Raw genomic sequence first — 9,617 nt, 5'->3', positions numbered from 1 at the left:
TACAATTCATAGTACATACTTGAATCTTTAATGAAGTAATGTATAATTTAATTTCCACAAGGAGTTCGATCGTATAAGATAGTTATCAGATGAAATTGATAATATATTTTATTGCAATTCATAGTACGTACTTGATTCTTGAGTGAAGTAATGTAAAATTTCCCCTAGGAGTTCGATCGTATAAGATACTTTATTACAATTCATAGTAAATACTTGATTTTTGAGTGAAGTAATGTATAATTTAATTTACCCAAGGAGTTCGATCGTATAAGATAGCGATCAGATGAAATATATAATATACTTTATTACAATTCATAGTACGTACTTGATTTTTGAGTGAATTAATGTATAATTTAATTTCTCAAGAAGTTCGATCGTATAAGAAAGTGATCAGTTGAAATAGATAACATACTTTATTACAATTCATAGTACGTACTTGATTCTTGAGTGAAGTAATGTAAAATTTTCCCTAGGAGTTCGATCGTATAAGATACTTTATTACAATTCATAGTACGTACTTGATTCTTGAGTGAAGTAATGTATAATTCAATTACCCCAAGGAGTTCGATCGTATAAGATAGTGATAAGCTGAAAAGGATAATATATTTTATTACAATTCATAGTACGTACTTGATTCTTGTGTGAAGTAATGTAAATTTTTCCTAGGAGTTCGATCGTATAAGATACTTTATTTCAATTCATAGTACGTACTTTATTATTGAGTGAAGTAATGTATAATTTAATTTCCCCAAGGAGTTCGATCGTATAAGATAGTGATCAGATGAAATGGATAATATACTTTATTTCAATTCATAGTACGTACTTGATTCTTGAGTGAAGTAATGTATAATTTAATTTTCCAAGAAGTTCGATCGTATAAGATAGTGATCAGGTCAAATGAATAATATACTTTATTACAATTCATAGTACGTACTTGATTCTTGAGTGAAGTAATGTAAAATTTTCCCTAGGAGTTCGATCGTATAATATACTTTATTACAATTCATAGTACGTACTTGATTTTTGAGTGAAGTAATGTATAATTCAATTACCCCAAGGAGTTCGATCGTATAAGATAGTGATCAGATGAAATGGATAATATACTTTATTACAATTCATAGTACGTACTTGATTCTTGAGTGAAGTAACGTAAAATTTCCCTAGGAGTTTGATCGTATAAGATATTTTATTACAATTCATAGTACGTACTTGATTTTTGAGTAATGTAATGGATACTTTAATTTCCCCTAGGAATTCGATCGTATAAGATAGTGATCAGATGAAATGGATAATATACTTTATTACAATTCATAGTACGTACTTGATTCGTGAGTGAAGTAATGTAAAATTTTCCCTAGTAGTTCGATCATATAAGATACTTTATTACAATTTATAGTACGTACTTGATTGTTGAGTGAAGTAATGTATAATTTAATTTCCCCAAGGAGTTCGATCGTATAAGATAGTGATCAGATGAAATGGATAATATACTTTATTACAATTATAGTACGTACTTGATTCTTGAGTGAAGTAATATAAAATTTCCCCTAGGAGTTCGACCGTATAAGATACATTATTACAATTCATAGTACGTACTTGATTCTTGAGTGAAGTAATGTATAATTTAATTTCCCCAAGGAGTTCGATCGTATAAGATAGTGATCAGATGAAATGGATAATATACTTTATTACAATTCATAGTACGTACTTGATTCTTGAATGAAGTAATGTAAAATTTTCCCTAGGAGTTCGATCGTATAAAATACTTTATTAAAATTCATAGTACGTACTTGATTCTTGAGTGAAGTAATGTATAATTTAATTTTTCCAAGGAGTTGGATCGTATAAGATAGTGATCAGGTGAAATGGATAACATATTTTATTACAATTCATAGTACGTACTTGATTCTTGAGTAAAGTAATGTAAAATTTCTCTAGGAGTTCGATCGTATAAGATACTTTATTACAATTCATAGTACGTAATTGATTCTTGAGTTAAGTAATGTATAATTTAATTTTCCCAATGAAGTCAATCGTATAAATAGTGATCAGATGAAATGGATAATATACTTTATTACAATTCATAGAACGTACTTGATTCTTGAGTGAAGTAATGTAAAATTTTCTCTAGGAGTTTAATTGTATAATATAGTTTATTACAATTCATAGTACGTACTTGATTTTTGAGTGAAGTAATGTATAATTTAATTTTCTTAAGGAGTTTAATCGTATAAAATAGTGATCAGATAAAATGGATAATATATTTTATTACAATTCATAGTACGTACTTGATTTTTGAGTGAAGTAATGTAAAGTTTCCCCTAGGAGTTCGATCGTATAAGATACTTTATTACAATTTATAGTACGTACTTGATTCTTTAATGAAGTAATGTATAATTTAATTTCACTAAGGAGTTCGATCGTATAAGATAGTGATCAGATGAAATGGATAATATACTTTATTACAATTCATAGTACATACTTGATTCTTAAGTGAAGTAATGTAAAATTTCCTCTAGGAGTTCAATCGCATAAGATACTTTATTACAATTCATAGTACATAGTTGATTCTTGAGTGATGTAATGTATAATTTAATTTTTCCAAGGAGTTCGATCGTATAAGATAGTGATAAGATGAAATGGATAATATACTTTATTACAATTTATAGTACGTACTTGATTATTGAGTGAAGTAATGTAAAATTTTCCTAGGAGTTTGGAAATTGTCTGAGATATTTTTGATCTGGTGTACGTACATTGATGATGCTTTATATCCAGGAAGTGCTTCTGAGGCCGAAAAATACTTCGACTATCACATGGTGTGCCTAGGTGACATCGGGGAGTAAACTGGTAACCTCGACTAGTGATGGATTCATCTGCATTTGGAAGGGTACGGGAATATTCATCAATGAGTTTCAGGTATTTTAATTCTATATCAATTAAAAATGTTTGGTCTTTTGTATTTTAATCTATGTTAAAACCCTAAACCCTAAACTTACATCCAGCCATTTAAGCAATCGATGAGTGTGTCTATCAATGGATGCGGGGATGTGATTGCTACTTGTCACCCGGAGAAAAATACAATTCAGATATGGAAGATCGCCGATCAAGTTACATTGTTTATCGAATTACCAACCATAGAAGATACTGGATGATACATCCAAATTGTTCAATGACATCCATGCAAAGACATTTTATTTGCATGTGGTCTTGACAATACTATCAAGGTAAAAATAGTTAAATATTCTAATTATCTGAAAATATTTGTAAATGATCGAATTATTTGAAAATATTTGTAAATGAATACTAATTCTTTCTGTTTAGACCACATTTATGATCAACATTGGCTGATGAGACTTATATAAATGCTGTAGATTTGGGTTCCGGATGCCAATATGGAATGTATACAAAATTTAGGTGAAAGTGACGGATAATTTTAGAACCTGCTTTCTATGTTTAAAACAAAGTCATTGCAGATTCATATTCACAGCAAATTAACTCATATGATTTATCATCCTTTAGTTTAAATTTGTGTAAATTTTTTTAAAAATCTGGTAAACTGTTTTTTTTTTTTATCTTTTAGTGTGCACGGTCATAAAATCTGGGCCTTAGCTTTTAATGGCAGGGGAAACAGAGTCGTCACATGTAGGTATGTATGGATTTTTTTTGTTCACGTTACTATGTTTAAATATACAATTCATGATAATATAAGTGACAACTAGCATGTTAATTGTGCCTTATAATTATACTTCGGGTACAAAATTAATAGTTGGTATCCTTGAAGTTATAATGCAATAATATTGATTCTTCAGTGATAATCGAACCATCACTATATGGAGTCTTGACATTATTGGGATGCAGTATGGAGGAAAACATTTCCTTAATGGGTAAGCAATGCTTCTCCATATGTGTTTAATTTGATCCTGCATCTGCACAACTGCATGTTGTAGATGACCTTTCATTTTGCTCTCAAGGCTCATCTTTTTCCTTCTTGGCATGAATATCGTTTTTACTAAGTTTAAGTCTCAACTTTAACACTCTTCTCCAGCTAGCTCCCGCTCTCTGAATATCTCCATTTTCGAGTTCTTGAATTCTTCAGAGATCTACATGAATTTCGATCCTGATTGGGTAAACATAGCAGTCGGAACCGGCGATACCACTTTGCGAGAAATCAAAATGCTTCGAGGCCACACTGGTGTGGTTCGGTGCATCTCATGGAATCCAACCGAAGTCCCCGCCATGTTCGCATCATGTGGCGCAGACAAGGCAATCATATGGCAGCTGGACGCCACCACCGGCTCTTTCCAGTGCAAGGTGATGAATGAAGTTCGATCGTATAATATAGTGATCAGATGAGATGGATAATTATATACTTTATTACAATTCATTGTACGTACTTGATTCTTGAGTGAAGTAATTTAAAATTTCCCCTAGGAGTTCGATCGTATAAGATACTTTAATACAATTCATAGTACGTACTTGATTCTTGAGTGAAGTAATGTATAATTTAATTTCTCCAAGGAGTTCGATCATATAAGATAGTGATCAGATGAAATGGATAATATACTTTATTACAATTCATAGTACGTACTTGATTTTTGAGTGAAATAATGTAAAATTTCCCCTATGAGTTCGATCATATAAGATACTTTATTACAATTCATAGTACATATTTGATTCTTGAGTGAAGTAATGTATAATTTAATTTCCCCAAGGAGTTCGATCGTATAAGATAGTGATCAGATGAAATGGATAATATACTTTATTACAATTCATAGTACGCACTTGATTCTTGGGTGAAGTTGTAACGCCCCACTGTATCAAGATGGGTCTTTTCAGCGTGCTTATGTCCTGACTCACACGCACCCTGGAAAACTTCCCAGGGGTCACCCATCCTATAATTGCCCCAAGTCAAGCACGCTTAGCTTTGGAGTTCTTATGTGATGAGTTTTCGAAAAGAAGATGCACCTTCTTGATATGAGTTGTACATATCAAATCTTTTGTACCTCTTATTCCGATGTGGGATCGGTTCATTCATGTCACCCGTCGCCCATTCTTTGGTGGGGTTTCCATCTTTCAGGTATTAACCACCCATATTGCGGACCATGTACCGCCCTAGGACTTTTTTGGCTCCGGATGTCACATGTCCACCATCTTCCGCTTGGTTCGTCCCCGAACCACACCGTACTGGGAGAGGCCAGTCTCTGATACCATTTGTAACGCCCCACTGTATCAAGACGGGTCTTTTTAGCGTGCTTATGTTCTCACTCACACGGACCCTGGAAAACGTCCCAGGGGTTATCCATCCTATAATTGCCCCAAGTCAAGCACGCTTAACTTTGGAGTTCTTATGTGATGAGCTTCCGAAAAGAAGATTCACCTTCTTGATATGAGTTGTACATATCAAATCTTTTGTACCTCTCATTCCGGTGTGGGATCGGTTCATTCATGTCACCCGTCGCCCATTCTTTGGTGGGGTTTCCATCTTTCAGGTATTAACTACCCATATTGCGGACCATGTACCGCCCTAGGACTTTTTTGGCTCCGGATGTCACAGAAGTAATGTAAAAGTTTCCCTAGAAATTCGATCGTATAAGATAATTTATTACAATTCATAGTACGTACTTGATTCTTGAGTGAAGTAATGTATAATTTAATTTCCCCAAGGAGTTCGATCGTAATAAGATAGTGATCAGATGAAATGGATAATATACTTCATTACAATTCATAGTACGTACTTGATTCTTGAGTAAAGTAATGTAAAATTTTCCCTAGAAGTTCGATCGTATAAGATACTTTATTACAATTCATAGTACGTACTTGATTCTTGAGTAAAGTAATGTATAATTCAATTACCCCAAGGAGTTCGATCGTATAAGATAGTGATCATATGAAATGGATAATATACATTATTACAATTCATAGTACATACTTGATTCTTGAGTGAAGTAATGTAAATTTTCCCTAGGAGTTCGATCGTATAAGATATTTTATTATAATTCATAGTACGTACTTGATTCTTGAGTTAAGTAATTTATAATTTAATTTCCCAAGGAATTCAATTGTATAAGATAGTGATCAGATGAAATGGATAATATACTTTATTACAATTCATAGTACGTACTTGATTTTTGAGTGAAATAATGTAAAATTTCCCCTATGAGTTCGATCATATAAGATACTTTATTACAATTCATAGTACATATTTGATTTTTGAGTGAAGTAATGTATAATTTAATTTCTCCAAGGAGTTCGATCGTATAAGATAGTGATCAGATGAAATGGATAATATACTTTATTACAATTCATAGTACGTACTTGATTCTTGAGTGAAGTAATGTAAAATTTCCCCTAGGAGTTCGATCGTATAAGATACTTTATTACAATTCATAGTACGTACTTGATTCTTGAGTGAAGTAATGTATAATTTAATTTTCCCAAGGAGTTCGATCGTAATAATATAGTGATCAGATGAAATGGATAATATACTTCATTACAATTCATAGTACGTACTTGATTCTTGAGTGAAGTAATGTAAAATTTTCCCTAGAAGTTCGATCATATAAGATACTTTATTACAATTCATAGTACGTACTTGATTCTTGAGTAAAGTAATGTATAATTCAATTACCCCAAGGAGTTCGATCGTATAAGATAGTGATCATATGAAATGGATAATATACTTTATTACAATTCATAGTACATACTTGATTCTTGAGTGAAGTAATGTAAATTTTCTCTAGGAGTTCGATCGTATAAGATATTTTATTACAATTCATAGTACGTACATGATTCTTGAGTTAAGTAATTTATAATTTAATTTCCCCAAGGAATTCAATCGTATAAGATAGTGATCAGATGAAATGGATAATATACTTTATTACAATTCATAGTACGTACTTGATTCTTGAGTAAAGTAATGTAAAATTTTCCCTAGGAGTTCGATCGTATAAGATACTTTATTACAATTTATAGTACGTACTTGATTCTTGAGTGAAGTAATGTAGAATTCAATTTCCCCAAGGAGTTCGATCGTATAAGATAATGATCAGATGAAATGGATAATATACTTTATTACAATTCATAGTACGTACTTGATTCTTGAGTGAAGTAATGTAAAATTTCCCCTAGGAGTTCGATCGTATAAGATACTTCATTACAATTGATAAGTGCAATTTATGCACTTATATTTTATATGATTTAGCTTGACTTTTGTTGTGTTTTGAGCGATATTATGCATTTCTCTTGTTGTTTGTGTTGTTTGCAGGAATTTAAGTGTTATTCATTTTAATCGGCCAAAAGAAGTGAAAACGAGGTGAAAAAGAGTTGAAGAACAAAGAAATAAAATTGCCCAGACTAGCGCCCCAGCGCTACAAGCCAAGCGCTCCAGCGCTACACGGAGTCTTCCGAAGGGTGAAAAGTCGAGGAAATAGCGCTCCAGCGCTATCAAACTAGCGCTCCAGCGCTGTTGAGGAAATTGGACGGGCGCTCCAGCGCCGATGACTAGCGCTCCAGTGCTGCGCAATCCTAAAATTTGGAAAGTTTTTGATCGAGTTTAAGAAAGGATTTTAAGGCTTATTCTGAAGGATACGAGGGTTAGAGAGAATTTTTCAGAGAATAAGACGACTATTGAGCGATTGGAAGTGCACAAGAGCTTGAGAATTCGGTACGAAGACGGAAGACGGCGGCATCCGGCGATGGAGAAGCTTCATTCTAATTCGTTCTAGTTTCTCTTTGAACTCTATTTTTCTTAGTTTATGGATTGTTGGAAAAACATGAGTTATTTGATTTTGAATTGCGTTATGAACTAATTTCTTAGTCTAGAGGTAGTCGGATCTTGACTGGAAGCCATGATTGAAATATTTTGATTTATATATTTAAATTTCTTCACACAGTTTATTTGTGTTTTCCTGATCTTAATGCTTTCAATTTACTGGCCATAGATTGAATTATATTTTATTTAGAATCTATCACTCGAGAGAGGAGATTTTGAATACGACATAGGAAAATACATCTTTGGTGTTTATACTGTTCGAGAGGCATATAACTCCATAGAAGTCGTTATAAGAATTCTTGTGCTATTTAACGGATTTAATAATTGAACTTTGATAGAGATATTGAGTTTGTTATTGAATACAAATTTCTGCTTGACACTCGAGAGAGGTAGTAGAAAATAATAGGGATTCTTGGCTAATAAACTAGAAGATTTTATAATTGAACAATCATTAGAAATAAATTGTGGTGTACAGTCAAGTAAAGTCGAACCTCTAGCATTCATCGCTTATTGAATTTTTTTTCGTGAACTCGTGGTTATTTAGTTTTGTTTCTTGCAAATTTTAGTTTTATAAAAATCAAATCAACTTCGTAGCTCTACATAGGATTAGGATTATATTAGTTGCAAATATTTGATATAATATCATTTATTCATTCTCCGTGGGAACGATCTGGACTTAAATTCCTATATTATAACTTGACATCGTGCGCTTGCGAGCGAAAAACACGCAACAAGTTTTTGGCGCCGTTGCCGGGGAATGAATTTTATTTGATTTATATTAAATTGTGCTAATTAGTCTTAATTTTGATTTAGAGCATTTTATTTTATTTGTTGGTTCTAATTTTAATTTTTTTTTTCTGTCTATGCAGTTTATGCGAAAAAGCCAAAGTTACGACTCACTGCTCTTTGATCCGAAAATCGATAAAACTGCTAAAGCTTTGCGAAAATCTAGAAGAGAAGATTTGCAACAAATGGCTGAAGAAAGAGAAAGGGAAAGAGCTGTCAATAATGCTCAGGTGCCGATCAGAGATCACTTTCGACCGGTGATCAATACACATTATTCTGGGATTGCTCGGCAGAACATCACGGCAAATAACTTTGAATTGAAGCCAGCTCTGATTAATATGGTGCAGCAGAATCAGTTCAGGGGTGCAGCTATTGAAGATCCAAATCTGCATCTGCGTACTTTTCTGGAGATTGCTGACACAGTAAAGATTCATGGTGTTACTGAGGACACCATCAAACTACGATTGTTCCCGTTCTCTCTTTGGGACAATGCTTGTAGTTGGTTGCAATCCCTACCTCTTGGGAGTATTACTACATGGGATGATATGGCTTCCAAATTTCTAGCTAAGTATTTCCCGCCTGCTAAGTCGGCTCAGTTGAAAATAGAGATTACTACATTCAAACAACAAGATTTTGAGCAGTTGTATGAAGCCTGGGAGCGGTACAAGGAGTTGCTTAGAAAGTGTCCAAACCATAATTTTCCGGACTGGGAACATATTGAATTATTCTACAATGGTTTGAATGGGCCAACTCGTATTTATGTGGATGCTGCAGCTGGAGGTTCGATATTTTCTAAATTTCCTGAACAGGCTTATGAGATGCTTGAACAAATGACTGTTAACAGTTATCAGTGGCCGAGTGAGAGATCTGCAATAAGGAAACCTGCTGCTGGAATTCATGAGGTGGATGCATTCACCGCTTTGACTGCTCAGATGGCTACTATTTCTACACAGTTGGCTGCACTGACCAAAGGGAATCAAAGTTCTACTGAGACAGCATCACTGGCGACTGCCATAAATTCTGCTGATGGATTTGAGAGTGTGGAGCAAGCTCAATA

General features: G+C 33.3%; 1 non-coding gene across 1 annotated transcript; it reads right to left on the bottom strand.

Annotated features, from left to right (window-relative positions):
- Positions 1 to 9,154: 9,154 nt before the first annotated feature.
- LOC140885707 (small nucleolar RNA R71) lies at positions 9,155 to 9,260 on the bottom strand. The gene has a single exon (XR_012151125.1). It is a non-coding gene; the product is annotated as a small nucleolar RNA R71 (small nucleolar RNA).
- Between the last annotated feature and the right edge of the window lie 357 nt (positions 9,261 to 9,617).

Source organism: Henckelia pumila, chromosome 2, assembly GCF_033568475.1.
Source record: "Henckelia pumila isolate YLH828 chromosome 2, ASM3356847v2, whole genome shotgun sequence".
Classification (NCBI taxonomy): domain Eukaryota; kingdom Viridiplantae; phylum Streptophyta; class Magnoliopsida; order Lamiales; family Gesneriaceae; genus Henckelia; species Henckelia pumila.
This window is presented reverse-complemented; position numbering and strand designations above follow the sequence as displayed.